Raw genomic sequence first — 27,765 nt, 5'->3', positions numbered from 1 at the left:
CTAACGTATAACGTTATATTCTATTACGTAATGACGTATAACGTTATATACTATTACGTAATGACGTATAACGTTATATACTAATACGTACTAACGTGTAACGTCACATACTATTACGTACTAACGCATAACGTTATATAGTATTACGTACTAACGTATAACGTTATATAATAATACGTAATCACGTATAACGTTATATGCTATTACAAACTAACGTATAACGTTATATGCTAATACGTAATAATGTTATATACTAATACGTAATAACGTATAACGTTATATACTAATACGTAACAACGTATAACGTTATATACTAATACGTAATAACGTATAACGTTATATACTATTACGTAATGACGTATAACGTTATATACTAATACGTAATGGCGTATAACGTTATATACTATTACGTACTAACGTATAACGTTATATGCTAATACGTAATAATGTTATATACTAATACGTAATAACGTATAACGTTATATACCATTACTTACTAACGTATAACGTTATATACTATTACGTACTAACGTGTAACGTTATATACTATTACGTACTAACGTATAACGTTATATGCTAATACGTAATATCGTTATATACTAATACGTACTAACGTATAACGTTATATACCATTACGTACTGACGTATAACGTTATATAATAATACGTAATCACGTATAACGTTATATGCTATTACGAACTAACGTATAACGTTATATACTACTACGTAATGACGTATAACGTTATATACTATTACGTACTAACGTATAACGTCGTATACTATTACGTACTAACGTATAACGTCATATACTATTACGTACTAACGTATAACGTTATATACTAATACGTAATAACGTATAACGTTATATACAAATACGTAATAACGTATAACGTTATATACTCTTACGTAATGACGTATAACGTTATATACTACTACGTACTAACGTATAACGTTATATAGTATTACGTACTAACGTATAACGTTATATAATAATACGTAATCACGTATAACGTTATATGCTATTACAAACTAACGTATAACGTTATATACTACTACGTAATGACGTATAACATTATATACTATTACGTACTAACGTATAACGTCGTATACTATTACGTACTAACGTCTAACGTCATATACTATTACGTACTAACGTATAACGTTATATACTATTACGTAATGACGTATAACGTTATATACGATTACGTAATGACGTGTAACGTTATATACTAATACGTAATAACGTGTAACGTTATATACTAATACGTAATAACGTATAACGTTATATACTAATACGTAATGACGTATAACGTTATATACTATTACGTAATGACGTATAACGTTATATACTAATACGTAATGGCGTATAACGTTATATACTATTACGTACTAACGTATAACGTTATATACCATTACGTACTAACGTATAACGTTATATACTAATACGTAATAACGTATAACGTTATATGTTAATACGTGATGACGTATAACGTTATATACTATTACGTACTAACGTGTAACGTTATATGTTAATACGTACTAACGTATAACGTTATATACTATTACGTACTAACGTATAACGTTATATACCATTACGTAATGACGTATAACGTTATATACCATTACGTACTAATGTATAACGTTATATACTAATACGTAATAACGTATAACGTTATATACTATTACGTACTAACGTACAACGTTACATACTAATACGTAATAACGTATAACGTTATATACTATTACGTACTAACGTGTAACGTTATATACTATTACGTAATGACGTATAACGTTATATACTAATACGTAATAACGTATAACGTTATATAGTATTACGTAATAACGTATAACATTATATACTAATACGTAATAATGTATAACGTTATATACTATTACGTACTAACGTGTAACGTTATATACTAATACGTAATAACGTATTTACGTTATATACTAATACGTAATAACGTATAACGTTATATACTAATACGTAAAAACGTATAACGTTATATACTATTACGTACTAACGTATAACGTTATATTCTAATACGTAATAACGTATAACGTTATATACTAATACGTAATAACGTATAACGTTATATACTATTACGTACTAACGTGTAACGTTATATACTATTACGTAATGACGTATAACGTTATATACTAATACGTAATAACGTATAACGTTATATAGTATTACGTAATAACGTATAACATTATATACTATTACGTACTAACGTGTAACGTTATATACTATTACGTACTAACGTATAACGTTATATGCTAATACGTAATAACGTTATATACTAATACGTAATAACGTATAACGTTATATAGTATTACGTACTAACGTATAACGTTATATAGTATTACGTACTAACGTATAACGTCATATACTATTACGTACTAACGTGTAACGTCACATACTATTACGTACTAACGCATAACGTTATATAGTATTACGTAATAACGTATAACGTTATATACTAATACGTAATAACGTATAACGTTATATACAAATACGTAATAACGTATAACGTTATATACTATTACGTAATGACGTATAACGTTATATACTATTACGTACTAACGTATAACGTTATATACCATTACGTACTAACGTATAACGTTATATAATAATACGTAATCACGTATAACGTTATATGCTATTACGAACTAACGTATAACGTTATATACTATTACATAATGACGTATAACGTTATATACTATTACGTACTAACGTATAACGTCGTATACTATTACGTACTAACGTATAACGTCATATACTATTACGTACTAACGTATAACGTTATATACTATTACGTAATGACGTATAACGTTATATACTATTACGTAATGACGTATAACGTTATATACTAATACGTAATAACGTGTAACGTTATATACTAATACGTAATAACGTATAACGTTATATACTAATACGTAATGACGTATAACGTTATATACTATTACGTAATGACGTATAACGTTATATACTAATACGTAATGACGTATAACGTTATATACTATTACGTAATGACGTATAACGTTATATACTAATACGTAATGGCGTATAACGTTATATAATATTACGTACTATCGTGTAACGTTATATGTTAATACGTACTAACGTATAACGTTATATACTATTACGTACTAACGTATAACGTTATATACCATTACGTAATGACGTATAACGTTATATACGATTACGTAATGACGTGTAACGTTATATACTAATACGTAATAACGTGTAACGTTATATACTAATACGTAATAACGTATAACGTTATATATTAATACGTAATGACGTATAACGTTATATACTATTACGTAATGACGTATAACGTTATATACTAATACGTAATGACGTATAACGTTATATACTATTACGTAATGACGTATAACGTTATATACCATTACGTACTAACGTATAACGTTATATACTAATACGTAATAACGTATAACGTTATATACTATTACGTACTAACGTATAACGTTATATACTAATACGTAATAACGTATAACGTTATATACTATTACGTACTAAAGTTTAACGTTATATACTATTACGTACTAACGTATAACGTTATATACTAATACGTAATAACGTATAACGTTATATACTATTACGTACTAACGTGTAACGTTATATACTATTACGTAATGACGTATAACGTTATATACTAATACGTAATAACGTATAACGTTATATAGTATTACGTAATAACGTATAACGTTAAATACTAATACGTAATAATGTATAACGTTATATACTATTACGTACTAACGTGTAACGTTATATACTATTACGTACTAACGTATAACGTTATATGCTAATACGTAATAACGTTATATACTAATACGTAATAACGTATAACGTTATATACTAATACGTAATAACGTATAACGATATATACTAATACGTATTAACGTATAACGTTATATACTAATACGTAATAACGTATAACGTTATATACTATTACGTACTAACGTGTAACGTTATATACTATTACGTAATGACGTATAACGTTATATACTAATACGTAATAACGTATAACGTTATATAGTATTACGTAATAACGTATAACATTATATACTATTACGTACTAACGTATAACGTTATATAATAATACGTAATCACGTATAACGTTATATGCTATTACGAACTAACGTATAACGTTATATACTACTACGTAATGACGTATAACGTTATATACTATTACGTACTAACGTATAACGTCGTATACTATTACGTACTAACGTATAACGTCATATACTATTACGTACTAACGTATAACGTTATATACTATTACGTAATGACGTATAACGTTATATACGATTACGTAATGACGTGTAACGTTATATACTTATACGTAATAACGTGTAACGTTATATACTAATACGTAATAACGTATAACGTTATATACTAATGCGTAATGACGTATAACGTTATATACTATTACGTAATGACGTATAACATTATATACTAATACGTAATGGCGTATAACGTTATATACTATTACGTACTAACGTATAACGTTATATACCATTACGTACTAACGTATAACGTTTTATACTATTACGTACTAACGTGTAACGTTATATACTATTACGTACTAACGTATAACGTTATATGCTAATACGTAATAACGTTATATACTAATACGTACTAACGTATAACGTTATATACCATTACGTACTAACGTATAACGTTATATAATAATACGTAATCACGTATAACGTTATATGCTATTACGAACTAACGTATAACGTTATATACTACTACGTAATGACGTATAACGTTATATACTATTACGTACTAACGTATAACGTCGTATACTATTACGTACTAACGTATAACGTCATATACTATTACGTACTAACGTATAACGTTATATACTAATACGTAATAACGTATAACGTTATATACAAATATGTAATAACGTATAACGTTATATACTCTTACGTAATGACGTATAACGTTATATACTACTACGTACTAACGTATAACGTTATATACTAATACGTAATAACGTATAACGTTATATGTTAATACGTAATGACGTATAACGTTATATACCATTACGTAATGACGTGTAACGTTATATACTAATACGTACTAACGTATAACGTTATATACTATTACGTACTAACGTGTAACGTCACATACTATTACGTACTAACGCATAACGTTATATAGTATTACGTACTAACGTATAACGTTATATAATAATACGTAATCACGTATAACGTCATATGCTATTACGAACTAACGTATAACGTTATATGCTAATACGTAATAATGTTATATACTAATACGTAATAACGTATAACGTTATATACTAATACGTAACAACGTATAACGTTATATACTAATACGTAATGACGTATAACGTTATATACTATTACGTAATGACGTATAACGTTATATACTAATACGTAATGGCGTATAACGTTATATACTATTACATACTAACGTATAACGTTATATGCTAATACGTAATAATGTTATATACTAATACGTAATAACGTATAACGTTATATACCATTACGTACTAACGTATAACGTTATATACTATTACGTACTAACGTGTAACGTTATATACTATTACGTACTAACGTATAACGTTATATGCTAATACGTAATAACGTTATATACTAATACGTACTAACGTATAACGTTATATACCATTACGTACTAACGTATAACGTTATATAATAATACGTAATCACGTATAACGTTATATGCTATTACGAACTAACGTATAACGTTATATACTACTACGTAATGACGTATAACGTTATATACTATTACGTACTAACGTATAACGTCGTATACTATTACGTACTAACGTATAACGTCATATACTATTACGTACTAACGTATAACGTTATATACTAATACGTAATAACGTATAACGTTATATACTATTACGTACTAACGTGTAACGTTATATACTAATACGTAATGACGTATAACGTTATATACTATTACGTAATGACGTATAACGTTATATACTAATACGTAATGGCGTATAACGTTATATAATATTACGTACTATCGTGTAACGTTATATGTTAATACGTACTAACGTATAACGTTATATACTATTACGTACTAACGTATAACGTTATATACCATTACGTAATGACGTATAACGTTATATACGATTACGTAATGACGTGTAACGTTATATACTAATACGTAATAACGTGTAACGTTATATACTAATACGTAATAACGTATAACGTTATATATTAATACGTAATGACGTATAACGTTATATACTATTACGTAATGACGTATAACGTTATATACTAATACGTAATGACGTATAACGTTATATACTATTACGTAATGACGTATAACGTTATATACCATTACGTACTAACGTATAACGTTATATACTAATACGTAATAACGTATAACGTTATATACTATTACGTACTAACGTATAACGTTATATACTAATACGTAATAACGTATAACGTTATATACTATTACGTACTAAAGTTTAACGTTATATACTATTACGTACTAACGTATAACGTTATATACTAATACGTAATAACGTATAACGTTATATACTATTACGTACTAACGTGTAACGTTATATACTATTACGTAATGACGTATAACGTTATATACTAATACGTAATAACGTATAACGTTATATAGTATTACGTAATAACGTATAACGTTAAATACTAATACGTAATAATGTATAACGTTATATACTATTACGTACTAACGTGTAACGTTATATACTATTACGTACTAACGTATAACGTTATATGCTAATACGTAATAACGTTATATACTAATACGTAATAACGTATAACGTTATATACTAATACGTAATAACGTATAACGATATATACTAATACGTAATAACGTATAACGTTATATACTAATACGTAATAACGTATAACGTTATATACTATTACGTACTAACGTGTAACGTTATATACTATTACGTAATGACGTATAACGTTATATACTAATACGTAATAACGTATAACGTTATATAGTATTACGTAATAACGTATAACATTATATACTATTACGTACTAACGTATAACGTTATATAATAATACGTAATCACGTATAACGTTATATGCTATTACGAACTAACGTATAACGTTATATACTACTACGTAATGACGTATAACGTTATATACTATTACGTACTAACGTATAACGTCGTATACTATTACGTACTAACGTATAACGTCATATACTATTACGTACTAACGTATAACGTTATATACTATTACGTAATGACGTATAACGTTATATACGATTACGTAATGACGTGTAACGTTATATACTTATACGTAATAACGTGTAACGTTATATACTAATACGTAATAACGTATAACGTTATATACTAATGCGTAATGACGTATAACGTTATATACTATTACGTAATGACGTATAACATTATATACTAATACGTAATGGCGTATAACGTTATATACTATTACGTACTAACGTATAACGTTATATACCATTACGTACTAACGTATAACGTTTTATACTATTACGTACTAACGTGTAACGTTATATACTATTACGTACTAACGTATAACGTTATATGCTAATACGTAATAACGTTATATACTAATACGTACTAACGTATAACGTTATATACCATTACGTACTAACGTATAACGTTATATAATAATACGTAATCACGTATAACGTTATATGCTATTACGAACTAACGTATAACGTTATATACTACTACGTAATGACGTATAACGTTATATACTATTACGTACTAACGTATAACGTCGTATACTATTACGTACTAACGTATAACGTCATATACTATTACGTACTAACGTATAACGTTATATACTAATACGTAATAACGTATAACGTTATATACAAATATGTAATAACGTATAACGTTATATACTCTTACGTAATGACGTATAACGTTATATACTACTACGTACTAACGTATAACGTTATATACTAATACGTAATAACGTATAACGTTATATGTTAATACGTAATGACGTATAACGTTATATACCATTACGTAATGACGTGTAACGTTATATACTAATACGTACTAACGTATAACGTTATATACTATTACGTACTAACGTGTAACGTCACATACTATTACGTACTAACGCATAACGTTATATAGTATTACGTACTAACGTATAACGTTATATAATAATACGTAATCACGTATAACGTCATATGCTATTACGAACTAACGTATAACGTTATATGCTAATACGTAATAATGTTATATACTAATACGTAATAACGTATAACGTTATATACTAATACGTAACAACGTATAACGTTATATACTAATACGTAATGACGTATAACGTTATATACTATTACGTAATGACGTATAACGTTATATACTAATACGTAATGGCGTATAACGTTATATACTATTACATACTAACGTATAACGTTATATGCTAATACGTAATAATGTTATATACTAATACGTAATAACGTATAACGTTATATACCATTACGTACTAACGTATAACGTTATATACTATTACGTACTAACGTGTAACGTTATATACTATTACGTACTAACGTATAACGTTATATGCTAATACGTAATAACGTTATATACTAATACGTACTAACGTATAACGTTATATACCATTACGTACTAACGTATAACGTTATATAATAATACGTAATCACGTATAACGTTATATGCTATTACGAACTAACGTATAACGTTATATACTACTACGTAATGACGTATAACGTTATATACTATTACGTACTAACGTATAACGTCGTATACTATTACGTACTAACGTATAACGTCATATACTATTACGTACTAACGTATAACGTTATATACTAATACGTAATAACGTATAACGTTATATACTATTACGTACTAACGTGTAACGTTATATACTAATACGTAATGACGTATAACGTTATATACTATTACGTAATGACGTATAACGTTATATACTATTACGTACTAACGTGTAACGTTATATACTATTACGTAATGACGTATAACGTTATATACTAATACGTAATAACGTATAACGTTATATAGTATTACGTAATAACGTATAACATTATATACTATTACGTACTAACGTATAACGTTATATAATAATACGTAATCACGGATAACGTTATATACAAATACGTAATAACGTATAACGTTATATACTCTTACGTAATGACGTATAACGTTATATACTATTACGTACTAACGTATAACGTTATATACCATTACGTACTAACGTATAACGTTATATAATAATACGTAATCACGTATAACGTTATATGCTATTACGAACTAACGTATAACGTTATATACTATTACATAATGACGTATAACGTTATATACTATTACGTACTAACGTATAACGTCGTATACTATTACGTACTAACGTATAACGTCATATACTATTACGTACTAACGTATAACGTTATATTCTATTACGTAATGACGTATAACGTTATATACTATTACGTAATGACGTATAACGTTATATACTAATACGTAATAACGTGTAACGTTATATACTAATACGTAATAACGTATAACGTTATATACTAATACGTAATGACGTATAACGTTATATACTATTACGTAATGACGTATAACGTTATATACTAATACGTAATGACGTATAACGTTATATACTATTACGTAATGACGTATAACGTTATATACTAATACGTAATGGCGTATAACGTTATATAATATTACGTACTATCGTGTAACGTTATATGTTAATACGTACTAACGTATAACGTTATATACTATTACGTACTAACGTATAACGTTATATACCATTACGTAATGACGTATAACGTTATATACGATTACGTAATGACGTGTAACGTTATATACTAATACGTAATAACGTGTAACGTTATATACTAATACGTAATAGCGTATAACGTTATATATTAATACGTAATGACGTATAACGCTATATACTATTACGTAATGACGTATAACGTTATATACTAATACGTAATGACGTATAACGTTATATACTATTACGTAATGACGTATAACGTTATATACCATTACGTACTAACGTATAACGTTATATACTAATACGTAATAACGTATAACGTTATATACTATTACGTACTAACGTATAACGTTATATACTAATACGTAATAACGTATAACGTTATATACTATTACGTACTAACGTGTAACGTTATATACTATTACGTACTAACGTATAACGTTATATACTAATACGTAATAACGTATAACGTTATATACTATTACGTACTAACGTGTAACGTTATATACTATTACGTAATGACGTATAACGTTATATACTAATACGTAATAACGTATAACGTTATATAGTATTACGTAATAACGTATAACGTTAAATACTAATACGTAATAATGTATAACGTTATATACTATTACGTACTAACGTGTAACGTTATATACTATTACGTTCTAACGTATAACGTTATATGCTAATACGTAATAACGTTATATACTAATACGTAATAACGTATAACGTTATATACTAATACGTAATAACGTATAACGATATATACTAATACGTAATAAGTATAACGTTATATACTAATACGTAATAACGTATAACGTTATATACTATTACGTACTAACGTGTAACGTTATATACTATTACGTAATGACGTATAACGTTATATACTAATACGTAATAACGTATAACGTTATATAGTATTACGTAATAACGTATAACATTATATACTATTACGTACTAACGTATAACGTTATATAATAATACGTAATCACGTATAACGTTATATGCTATTACGAACTAACGTATAACGTTATATACTACTACGTAATGACGTATAACGTTATATACTATTACGTACTAACGTATAACGTCGTATACTATTACGTACTAACGTATAACGTCATATACTATTACGTACTAACGTATAACGTTATATACTATTACGTAATGACGTATAACGTTATATACGATTACGTAATGACGTGTAACGTTATATACTAATACGTAATAACGTGTAACGTTATATACTAATACGTAATAACGTATAACGTTATATACTAATGCGTAATGACGTATAACGTTATATACTATTACGTAATGACGTATAACGTTATATACTAATACGTAATGGCGTATAACGTTATATACTATTACGTACTAACGTATAACGTTATATACCATTACGTACTAACGTATAACGTTTTATACTATTACGTACTAACGTGTAACGTTATATACTATTACGTACTAACGTATAACGTTATATGCTAATACGTAATAACGTTATATACTAATACGTACTAACGTATAACGTTATATACCATTACGTACTAACGTATAACGTTATATAATAATACGTAATCACGTATAACGTTATATGCTATTACGAACTAACGTATAACGTTATATACTACTACGTAATGACGTATAACGTTATATACTATTACGTACTAACGTATAACGTCGTATACTATTACGTACTAACGTATAACGTCATATACTATTACGTACTAACGTATAACGTTATATACTAATACGTAATAACGTATAACGTTATATACAAATATGTAATAACGTATAACGTTATATACTCTTACGTAATGACGTATAACGTTATATACTACTACGTACTAACGTATAACGTTATATATTAATACGTAATAACGTATAACGTTATATGTTAATACGTAATGACGTATAACGTTATATACCATTACGTAATGACGTATAACGTTATATACTAATACGTACTAACGTATAACGTTATATACTATTACGTACTAACGTGTAACGTCACATACTATTACGTACTAACGCATAACGTTATATAGTATTACGTACTAACGTATAACGTTATATAATAATACGTAATCACGTATAACGTTATATGCTATTACGAACTAACGTATAACGTTATATGCTAATACGTAATAATGTTATATGCTAATACGTAATAACGTATAACGTTATATACTAATACGTAACAACGTATAACGTTATATACTAATACGTAATAACGTATAACGTTATATTCTATTACGTAATGACGTATAACGTTATATACTAATACGTAATGGCGTATAACGTTATATACTATTACGTACTAACGTGTAACGTTATATACTAATACGTAATAACGTATAACGTTATATACTAATACGTAATGACGTATAACGTTATATACTATTACGTAATGACGTATAACGTTATATACTAATACGTAATGACGTATAACGTTATATACTATTACGTAATGACGTATAACGTTATATACTAATACGTAATGGCGTATAAAGTTATATAATATTACGTACTATCGTGTAACGTTATATGTTAATACGTACTAACGTATAACGTCATATACTATTACGTACTAACGTATAACGTTATATACTATTACGTAATGACGTATAACGTTATATACGATTACGTAATGACGTGTAACGTTATATACTAATACGTAATAACGTGTAACGTTATATACTAATACGTAATAACGTATAACGTTATATACTAATGCGTAATGACGTATAACGTTATATACTATTACGTAATGACGTATAACGTTATATACTAATACGTAATGGCGTATAACGTTATATACTATTACGTACTAACGTATAACGTTATATACCATTACGTACTAACGTATAACGTTTTATACTATTACGTACTAACGTGTAACGTTATATACTATTACGTACTAACGTATAACGTTATATGCTAATACGTAATAACGTTATATACTAATACGTACTAACGTATAACGTTATATACCATTACGTACTAACGTATAACGTTATATAATAATACGTAATCACGTATAACGTTATATGCTATTACGAACTAACGTATAACGTTATATACTACTACGTAATGACGTATAACGTTATATACTATTACGTACTAACGTATAACGTCGTATACTATTACGTACTAACGTATAACGTCATATACTATTACGTACTAACGTATAACGTTATATACTAATACGTAATAACGTATAACGTTATATACAAATATGTAATAACGTATAACGTTATATACTCTTACGTAATGACGTATAACGTTATATACTACTACGTACTAACGTATAACGTTATATACTAATACGTAATAACGTATAACGTTATATGTTAATACGTAATGACGTATAACGTTATATACCATTACGTAATGACGTATAACGTTATATACTAATACGTACTAACGTATAACGTTATATACTATTACGTACTAACGTGTAACGTCACATACTATTACGTACTAACGCATAACGTTATATAGTATTACGTACTAACGTATAACGTTATATAATAATACGTAATCACGTATAACGTTATATGCTATTACGAACTAACGTATAACGTTATATGCTAATACGTAATAATGTTATATGCTAATACGTAATAACGTATAACGTTATATACTAATACGTAACAACGTATAACGTTATATACTAATACGTAATAACGTATAACGTTATATACTATTACGTAATGACGTATAACGTTATATACTAATACGTAATGGCGTATAACGTTATATACTATTACGTACTAACGTATAACGTTATATGCTAATACGTAATAATGTTATATACTAATACGTAATAACGTATAACGTTATATACCATTACGTACTAACGTATAACGTTATATACTATTACGTACTAACGTGTAACGTTATATACTATTACGTACTAACGTATAACGTTATATGCTAATACGTAATAACGTTATATACTAATACGTACTAACGTATAACGTTATATACCATTACGTACTAACGTATAACGTTATATAATAATACGTAATCACGTATAACGTTATATGCTATTACGAACTAACGTATAACGTTATATACTACTACGTAATGACGTATAACGTTATATACTATTACGTACTAACGTATAACGTCGTATACTATTACGTACTAACGTATAACGTCATATACTATTACGTACTAACGTATAACGTTATATACTAATACGTAATAACGTATAACGTTATATACAAATACGTAATAACGTATAACGTTATATACTCTTACGTAATGACGTATAACGTTATATACTACTACGTACTAACGTATAACGTTATATACTAATACGTAATAACGTATAACGTTATATGTTAATACGTAATGACGTATAACGTTATATACCATTACGTAATGACGTATAACGTTATATACTAATACGTACTAACGTATAACGTTATATACTATTACGTACTAACGTGTAACGTTATATATGTACTATTACGTACTAACGTGTAACGTCACATACTATTACGTACTAACGCATAACGTTATAGAGTATTACGTACTAACGTATAACGTTATATAATAATAGGTAATCACGTATAACGTTATATGCTATTTCGAACTAACGTATAACGTTATATACTACTACGTAATGACGTATAACGTTATATACTATTACGTACTAACGTATAACGTCGTATACTATTACGTACTAACGTCTAACGTCATATACTATGACGTACTAACGTATAACGTTATATGCTATTACGTAATGACGTATAACGTTATATACGATTACGTAATGACGTGTAACGTTATATACTAATACGTAATAACGTGTAACGTTATATACTAATACGTAATAACGTGTAACGTTATATACTAATACGTAATAACGTATAACGTTATATACTAATGCGTAATGACGTATAACGTTATATAATATTACGTAATGACGTATAACGTTATATACGATTACGTAATGACGTGTAACGTTATATACTAATACGTAATAACGTGTAACGTTATATACTAATACGTAATAACGTATAACGTTATATACTAATACGTAATGACGTATAACGTTATATACTATTACGTAATGACGTATAACGTTATATACTAATACGTAATGGCGTATAACGTTATATACTATTACGTACTAACGTATAACGTTATATGCTAATACGTAATAATGTTATATACTAATACGTAATAACGTATAACGTTATATACTAATACGTAACAACGTATAACGTTATATACTAATACGTAATAACGTATAACGTTATATACAAATACGTAATAACGTATAACGTTATATACAAATACGTAATAACGTATAACGTTATATACTCTTACGTAATGACGTATAACGTTATATACTACTACGTACTAACGTATAACGTTATATACTAATACGTAATAACGTATAACGTTATATGTTAATACGTAATGACGTATAACGTTATATACCATTACGTAATGACGTATAACGTTATATACTAATACGTACTAACGTATAACGTTATATACTATTACGTACTAACGTGTAACGTTATATATGTACTATTACGTACTAACGTGTAACGTCACATACTATTACGTACTAACGCATAACGTTATAGAGTATTACGTACTAACGTATAACGTTATATAATAATAGGTAATCACGTATAACGTTATATGCTATTACGAACTAACGTATAACGTTATATACTACTACGTAATGACGTATAACGTTATATACTATTACGTACTAACGTATAACGTCGTATACTATTACGTACTAACGTCTAACGTCATATACTATGACGTACTAACGTATAACGTTATATGCTATTACGTAATGACGTATAACGTTATATACGATTACGTAATGACGTGTAACGTTATATACTAATACGTAATAACGTGTAACGTTATATACTAATACGTAATAACGTGTAACGTTATATACTAATACGTAATAACGTATAACGTTATATACTAATGCGTAATGACGTATAACGTTATATAATATTACGTAATGACGTATAACGTTATATACGATTACGTAATGACGTGTAACGTTATATACTAATACGTAATAACGTGTAACGTTATATACTAATACGTAATAACGTATAACGTTATATACTAATACGTAATGACGTATAACGTTATATACTATTACGTAATGACGTATAACGTTATATACTAATACGTAATGGCGTATAACGTTATATACTATTACGTACTAACGTATAACGTTATATGCTAATACGTAATAATGTTATACACTAATACGTAATAACGTATAACGTTATATACTAATACGTAACAACGTATAACGTTATATACTAATACGTAATAACGTATAACGTTATATACAAATACGTAATAACGTATAACGTTATATACTCTTACGTAATAACGTATAACGTTATATACTATTACGTACTAACGTATAACGTTATATACTAATACGTAATAACGTATAACGTTATATGTTAATACGTAATGACGTATAACGTTATATACCATTACGTAATGACGTATAACGTTATATAATGATACGTACTAACGTATAACGTTATATACTATTACGTACTGACGTGTAACGTTATATACTATTACGTACTAACGTGGAACGTCACATACTATTACGTACTAACGCATAACGTTATATAGTATTACGTAATATCGTATAACGTTATATACTAATACGTAATAACGTATAACGTTATATACAAATACGTAATAACGTATAACGTTATATACTCTTACGTAATGACGTATAACGTTATATACTATTACGTACTAACGTATAACGTTATATACCATTACGTACTAACGTATAACGTTATATAATAATACGTAATCACGTATAACGTTATATGCTATTACGAACTAACGTATAACGTTATATACTACTACGTAATGACGTATAAAGTTATATACTATTACGTACTAACGTATAACGTCGTATACTATTACGTACTAACGTATAACGTCATATACTATTACGTACTAACGTATAACGTTATATACTATTACGTAATGACGTATAACGTTATATACGATTACGTAATGACGTGTAACGTTATATACTAATACGTAATAACGTGTAACGTTATATACTAATACGTAATAACGTATAACGTTATATACTAATACGTAATGACGTATAACGTTATATACTATTACGTAATGACGTATAACGTTATATACTAATACGTAATGGCGTATAACGTTATATACTATTACGTACTAACGTATAACGTTATATACCATTACGTACTAACGTATAACGTTATATACTAATACGTAATAACGTATAACGTTATATGTTAATACGTGATGACGTATAACGTTATATACTATTACGTACTAACGTGTAACGTTATATGTTAATACGTACTAACGTATAACGTTATATACTATTACGTAATGACGTATAACGTTATATACTAATACGTAATGGCGTATAACGTAATATACTATTACGTACTAACGTGTAACGTTATATACTATTACGTAATGACGTATAACGTTATATACTAATACGTAATAACGTATAACGTTATATAGTATTACGTAATAACGTATAACGTTATATACTAATACGTAATAATGTATAACGTTATATACTATTACGTAATAACGTATAACGTTATATGTTAATACGTTATGACGTATAACGTTATATACCAGTACGTACTAACGTGTAACGTTATATGTTAATACGTACTAACGTATAACGTTATATACTATTACGTACTAACGTATAACGTTATATACCATTACGTAATGACGTATAACGTTATATACCATTACGTACTAACGTATAACGTTATATACAAATACGTAATAACGTATAACGTTATATACTATTACGTAATAACGTCTAACGTTATATAGTATTACGTAATAACGTATAACGTTATATACTAATACGTAATAATGTATAACGTTATATACTATTACGTACTAACGTGTAACGTTATATACTAATACGTAATAACGTATTTACGTTATATACTAATACGTAATGACGTATAACGTTATATACTAATACGTAATGACGTATAACGTTATATACTATTACGTAATGACGTATAACGTTATATACTAATACGTAATGACGTATAACGTTATATACTATTACGTAATGACGTATAACGTTATATACTAATACGTAATGACGTATAACGTTATATACTATTACGTACTAACGTGTAACGTTATATACTATTACGTAATGACGTATAACGTTATATACTAATACGTAATAACGTATAACGTTATATAGTATTACGTAATAACGTATAACGTTATATACTATTACGTACTAACGTATAACGTTATACTCTAATACGTAATAACGTATAACGTTATATACTAATACGTAATAACGTATAACGTTATATACTATCACGTACTAACGTGTAACGTTATATACTATTACGTAATGACGTATAACGTTATATACTAATACGTAATAACGTATAACGTTATATAGTATTACGTAATAACGTATAACATTATATACTATTACGTACTAACGTGTAACGTTATATACTATTACGTACTAACGTATAACGTTATATGCTAATAAGTAATAACGTTATATACTAATACGTAATAACGTATAACGTTATATACTATTACGTAATGACGTATAACGTTATATACTAATACGTAATGACGTATAACGTTATATACTATTACATACTAACGTATAACGTTATATACCATTACGTACTAACGTATAACGTTATATACTAATACGTAATAACGTATAACGTTATATACTAATACGTAATGACGTATAACGTTATATACTATTACGTAATGACGTATAACGTTATATACTAATACGTAATAACGTATAACGTTATATACTATTACGTACTAACGTGTAACGTTATATACTATTACGTACTAACGTATAACGTCGTATACTATTACGTACTAACGTATAACGTCATATACTATTACGTACTAACGTATAACGTTATATACTAATACGTAATAACGTATAACGTTATATGTTAATACGTGATGACGTATAACGTTATATACTATTACGTACTAACGTGTAACGTTATATGTTAATACGTACTAACGTATAACGTTATATACTATTACGTACTAACGTATAACGTTATATACCATTACGTAATGACGTATAACGTTATATACCATTACGTACTAACGTATAACGTTATATACTAATACGTAATAACGTATAACGTTATATACTATTACGTACTAACGTATAACGTTTTATACTAATACGTAATAACGTATAACGTTATATACTATTACGTACTAACGTGTAACGTTATGTACTATTACGTAATGACGTATAACGTTATATACTAATACGTAATAACGTATAACGTTATATAGTATTACGTAATAACGTATAACGTTATATACTAATACGTAATAATGTATAACGTTATATACTATTACGTACTAACGTGTAACGTTATATACTAATACGGAATAACGTATTTACGTTATATACTAATACGTAATAACGTATAACGTTATATACTAATACGTAATAACGTATAACGTTATATACTATTACGTACTAACGTATAACGTTATACTCTAATACGTAATAACGTATAACGTTATATACTAATACGTAATAACGTTTAACGTTATATACTATTACGTACTAACGTGTAACGTTATATACTATTACGTAATGACGTATAACGTTATATACTAATACGTAATAACGTATAACGTTATATAGTATTACGTAATAACGTATAACATTATATACTATTACGTACTAACGTATAACGTTATATACTATTACGTAATGACGTATAACGTTATATACTAATACGTAATGACGTATAACGTTATATACTATTACATACTAACGTATAACGTTATATACTATTACGTACTAACGTATAACGTTATATACCATTACGTAAAGACGTATAACGTTATATACGATTACGTAATGACGTGTAACGTTATATACTAATACGTAATAACGTGTAACGTTATATACTAATACGTAATAACGTATAACGTTATATACTAATACGTAATGACGTATAACGTTATATACTATTACGTAATGACGTATAACGTTATATACTAATACGTAATGATGTATAACGATATATACTATTACGTACTAACGTATAACGTTATATACCATTACGTACTAACGTATAACGTTATATACTAATACGTAATAACGTATAACGTTATATGTTAATACGTGATGACGTATAACGTTATATACTATTACGTACTAACGTGTAACGTTATATGTTAATACGTACTAACGTATAACGTTATATACTATTACGTACTAACGTATAACGTTATATACCATTACGTAATGACGTATATCGTTATATACCATTACGTACTAACGTATAACGTTATATACTAATACGTAATAACGTATAACGTTATATAGTATTACGTAATAACGTATAACATTATATACTAATACGTAATAATGTATAACGTTATATACTATTACGTACTAACGTGTAACGTTATATACTAATACGTAATAACGTATAACGTTATATACTAATACGTAATAACGTATAACGTTATATAGTATTACGTAATAACGTATAACGTTATATACTAATACGTAATAATGTATAACGTTATATACTATTACGTACTAACGTGTAACGTTATATACTAATACGGAATAACGTATTTACGTTATATACTAATACGTAATAACGTATAACGTTATATACTAATACGTAATAACGTATAACGTTATATACTATTACGTACTAACGTATAACGTTATACTCTAATACGTAATAACGTATAACGTTATATACTAATACGTAATAACGTTTAACGTTATATACTATTACGTACTAACGTGTAACGTTATATACTATTACGTAATGACGTATAACGTTATATACTAATACGTAATAACGTATAACGTTATATAGTATTACGTAATAACGTATAACATTATATACTATTACGTACTAACGTATAACGTTATATACTATTACGTAATGACGTATAACGTTATATACTAATACGTAATGACGTATAACGTTATATACTATTACATACTAACGTATAACGTTATATACTATTACGTACTAACGTATAACGTTATATACCATTACGTAAAGACGTATAACGTTATATACGATTACGTAATGACGTGTAACGTTATATACTAATACGTAATAACGTGTAACGTTATATACTAATACGTAATAACGTATAACGTTATATACTAATACGTAATGACGTATAACGTTATATACTATTACGTAATGACGTATAACGTTATATACTAATACGTAATGATGTATAACGATATATACTATTACGTACTAACGTATAACGTTATATACCATTACGTACTAACGTATAACGTTATATACTAATACGTAATAACGTATAACGTTATATGTTAATACGTGATGACGTATAACGTTATATACTATTACGTACTAACGTGTAACGTTATATGTTAATACGTACTAACGTATAACGTTATATACTATTACGTACTAACGTATAACGTTATATACCATTACGTAATGACGTATATCGTTATATACCATTACGTACTAACGTATAACGTTATATACTAATACGTAATAACGTATAACGTTATATAGTATTACGTAATAACGTATAACATTATATACTAATACGTAATAATGTATAACGTTATATACTATTACGTACTAACGTGTAACGTTATATACTAATACGTAATAACGTATATCGTTATATACTAATACGTAATAACGTATAACGTTATATACTATTACGTACTAACGTGTTACGTTATATACTATTACGTAATGACGTATAACGTTATATACTAATACGTAATAACGTATAACGTTATATAGTATTACGTAATAACGTATAACATTATATGCTATTACGTACTAACGTGTAACGTTATATACTATTACGTACTAACGTATAACGTTATATGCTAATACGTAATAACGTTATATACTAATACGTAATAACGTATAACGTTATATACTATTACGTAATGACGTATAACGTTATATACTAATACGTAATGACGTATAACGTTATATACTATTACATACTAACGTATAACGTTATATACTATTACGTACTAACGTATAACGTTATATACCATTACGTAAAGACGTATAACGTTATATACGATTACGTAATGACGTGTAACGTTATATACTAATACGTAATAACGTGTAACGTTATATACTAATACGTAATAACGTATAACGTTATATACTAATACGTAATGACGTATAACGTTATATACTATTACGTAATGACGTATAACGTTATATACTAATACGTAATGACGTATAACGTTATATACTATTACGTACTAACGTATAACGTTATATACCATTACGTACTAACGTATAACGTTATATACTAATACGTAATAACGTATAACGTTATATGTTAATACGTGATGACGTATAACGTTATATACTATTACGTACTAACGTGTAACGTTATATGTTAATACGTACTAACGTATAACGTTATATACTATTACGTACTAACGTATAACGTTATATACCATTACGTAATGACGTATATCGTTATATACCATTGCGTACTAACGTATAACGTTATATACTAATACGTAATAACGTATAACGTTATATACTATTACGTACTAACGTATAACGTTATATACTAATACGTAATAACGTATAACGTTATATACTATTACGTACTAACGTGTAACGTTATATGCTATTACGCAATGACGTATAACGTTATATACTAATACGTAATAACGTATAACGTTATATAGTACTACGTAATAACGTATAACATTATATACTAATACGTAATAATGTATAACGTTATATACTATTACGTACTAACGTGTAACGTTATATACTAATACGTAATAACGTATTTACGTTATATACTAATACGTAATAACGTATAACGTTATATACTAATACGTAATAACGTATAACGTTATATACTAATACGTATTAACGTATAACGTTATACACTAATACGTAATAACGTATAACGTTATATACTAATACGTAATAACGTATAACGTTATATAATATTACGTATTAACGTGTAACGTTATATACTATTACGTACTAACGTGTAACGTTATATACTAATACCTAATAACGTATTTACGATATATACTAATACGTAATAACGTATAACGTTATATACTATTACGTACTAACGTGTAACGTTATATACTATTACGTAATGACATATAACGTTATATACTAATACGTAATAACGTATAACGTTATATAGTATTACGTAATAACGTATAACATTATATACTATTACGTACTAACGTGTAACGTTATATACTATTACGTACTAACGTATAACGTTATATGCTAATACGTAATAACGTTATATACTAATACGTAATAACGTATAACGTTATATACTAATACGTAATAACGTATAACGTTATATACTAATACGTAATAACGTATAACGTTATATACTAATACGTAATAACGTATAACGTTATATACAAATACGTAATAACGTATAACGTTATATACTATTACGTACTAACGTATAACGTTATATACTAATACGTAATAACGTATAACGTTATATGTTAATACGTAATGACGTATAACGTTATATACTATTACGTACTAACGTGTAACGTTATATACTATTACGTACTAACGTATAACGTTATATACTAATACGTAACAACGTATAACGTTATATACTAATACGTAATAACGTATAACGTTATATACAAATACGTAATAACGTATAACGTTATATACTCTTACGTAATGACGTATAACGTTATATACTAATACGTACTAACGTATAACGTTATATACTATTACGTACTAACGTATAACGTTATACTCTAATACGTAATAACGTATAACGTTATATACTAATACGTAATAACGTATAACGTTATATACTATTACGTACTAACGTGTAACGTTATATACTATTACGTAATGACGTATAACGTTATATACTAATACGTAATAACGTATAACGTTATATAGTATTACGTAATAACGTATAACATTATATACTATTACGTACTAACGTGTAACGTTATATACTATTACGTACTAACGTATAACGTTATATGCTAATACGTAATAACGTTATATACTAATACGTAATAACGTATAACGTTATATACTATTACGTAATGACGTATAACGTTATATACTAATACGTAATGACGTATAACGTTATATACTATTACATACTAACGTATAACGTTATATACTATTACGTACTAACGTATAACGTTATATACCATTACGTAAAGACGTATAACGTTATATACTAATACGTAATGATGTATAACGATATATACTATTACGTACTAACGTATAACGTTATATACCATTACGTACTAACGTATAACGTTATATACTAATACGTAATAACGTATAACGTTATATGTTAATACGTGATGACGTATAACGTTATATACTATTACGTACTAACGTGTAACGTTATATGTTAATACGTACTAACGTATAACGTTATATACTATTACGTACTAACGTATAACGTTATATACCATTACGTAATGACGTATATCGTTATATACCATTACGTACTAACGTATAACGTTATATACTAATACGTAATAACGTATAACGTTATATACTATTACGTACTAACGTATAACGTTATATACTAATACGTAATAACGTATAACGTTATATACTATTACGTACTAACGTGTAACGTTATATACTATTACGCAATGACGTATAACGTTATATACTAATACGTAATAACGTATAACGTTATATAGTATTACGTAATAACGTATAACATTATATACTAATACGTAATAATGTATAACGTTATATACTATTACGTACTAACGTGTAACGTTATATACTAATACGTAATAACGTATTTACGTTATATACTAATACGTAATAACGTATAACGTTATATACTAATACGTAATAACATATAACGTTATATACTAATACGTATTAACGTATAACGTTATACACTAATACGTAATAACGTATAACGTTATATACTAATACGTAATAACGTATAACGTTATATACTATTACGTACTAACGTGTTACGTTATATACTATTACGTAATGACGTATAACGTTATATACTAATACGTAATAACGTATAACGTTATATAGTATTACGTAATAACGTATAACATTATATGCTATTACGTACTAACGTGTAACGTTATATACTATTACGTACTAACGTATAACGTTATATGCTAATACGTAATAACGTTATATACTAATACGTAATAACGTATAACGTTATATACTATTACGTAATGACGTATAACGTTATATACTAATACGTAATGACGTATAACGTTATATACTATTACATACTAACGTATAACGTTATATACTATTACGTACTAACGTATAACGTTATATACCATTACGTAAAGACGTATAACGTTATATACGATTACGTAATGACGTGTAACGTTATATACTAATACGTAATAACGTGTAACGTTATATACTAATACGTAATGACGTATAACGTTATATACTATTACGTAATGACGTATAACGTTATATACTAATACGTAATGACGTATAACGTTATATACTATTACGTACTAACGTATAACGTTATATACCATTTCGTACTAACGTATAACGTTATATACTAATACGTAATAACGTATAACGTTATATGTTAATACGTGATGACGTATAACGTTATATACTATTACGTACTAACGTGTAACGTTATATGTTAATACGTACTAACGTATAACGTTATATACTATTACGTACTAACGTATAACGTTATATACCATTACGTAATGACGTATATCGTTATATACCATTACGTACTAACGTATAACGTTATATACTAATACGTAATAACGTATAACGTTATATACTATTACGTACTAACGTATAACGTTATATACTAATACGTAATAACGTATAACGTTATATACTATTACGTACTAACGTGTAACGTTATATACTATTACGCAATGACGTATAACGTTATATACTAATACGTAATAACGTATAACGTTATATAGTATTACGTAATAACGTATAACATTATATACTAATACGTAATAAGGTATAACGTTATATACTATTACGTAATAACGTGTAACGTTATATACTAATACGTAATAACGTATTTACGTTATATACTAATACGTAATAACGTATAACGTTATATACTAATACGTAATATCGTATAACGTTATATACTAATACGTATTAACGTATAACGTTATACACTAATACGTAATAACGTATAACGTTATATACTAATACGTAATAACGTATAACGTTATATACTATTACGTACTAACGTGTAACGTTATATACTATTACGTAATGACGTATAACGTTATATACTGATACGTAATAACGTATAACGTTATATAGTATTACGTAATAACGTATGACATTATATACTATTACGTACTAACGTATAACGTTATATACTAATACGTAATAACGTATAACGTTATATACTATTACGTATTAACGTGTAACGTTATATACTATTACGTACTAACGTGTAACGTTATATACTAATACCTAATAACGTATTTACGTTATATACTAATACGTAATAACGTATAACGTTATATACTATTACGTACTAACGTGTAACGTTATATACTATTACGTAATGACATATAACGTTATATACTAATACGTAATAACGTATAACGTTATATAGTATTACGTAATAACGTATAACATTATATACTATTACGTACTAACGTGTAACGTTATATACTATTACGTACTAACGTATAACATTATATGCTAATACGTAATAACGTTATATACTAATACGTAATAACGTATAACGTTATATACTAATACGTAATAACGTATAACGTTATATACTAATACGTAATAACGTATAACGTTATATACAAATACGTAATAACGTATAACGTTATATACTCTTACGTAATGACGTATAACGTTATATACTATTACGTACTAACGTGTAACGTTATATACTATTACGTACTAACGTGTAACGTTATATACTAATACGTAATAACGTATTTACGTTATATACTAATACGTAATAACGTATAACGTTATATACTAATACGTAATAACGTATAACCTTATATACTAATACGTAATAACGTATAACGTTATATAGTATTACGTACTAACGTGTAACGTTATATACTATTACGTAATGACATATAACGTTATATACTAATACGTAATAACGTATAACGTTATATACTATTACGTACTAACGTATAACGTTATATACTAATACGTAATAACGTATAACGTTATATGTTAATACGTAATGACGTATAACGTTATATACTATTACGTACTAACGTGTAACGTTATATACTATTACGTACTAACGTGTAACGTTATATACTAATACGTAATAACGTATTTACGTTATATACTAATACGTAATAACGTATAACGTTATATACTAGTACGTAATAACGTATAACCTTATATACTAATACGTAATAACGTATAACGTTATATAGTATTACGTACTAACGTGTAACGTTATATACTATTACGTACTAACGTATAACGTTATATGCTAATACGTAATAACGTTATATACTAATACGTAATAACGTATAACGTTATATACTAATACGTAACAACGTATAACGTTATATACTAATACGTAATAACGTATAACGTTATATACAAATACGTAATAACGTATAACGTTATATACTCTTACGTAATGACGTATAACGTTATATACTATTACGTACTAACGTATAACGTTATATACTAATACGTAATAACGTATAACGTTATATGTTAATACGTAATGACGTATAACGTTATATACCATTACGTAATGACGTATAACGTTATATACTAATACGTACTAACGTATAACGTTATATAGTATTACGTAATAACGTATAACATTATATACTATTACGTACTAACGTGTAACGTTATATACTATTAC

This window comes from Bombus pascuorum, chromosome 6 (genome assembly GCF_905332965.1).
Source record: "Bombus pascuorum chromosome 6, iyBomPasc1.1, whole genome shotgun sequence".
Classification (NCBI taxonomy): Eukaryota; Metazoa; Arthropoda; class Insecta; order Hymenoptera; family Apidae; genus Bombus; species Bombus pascuorum.
This window is presented reverse-complemented; position numbering follows the sequence as displayed.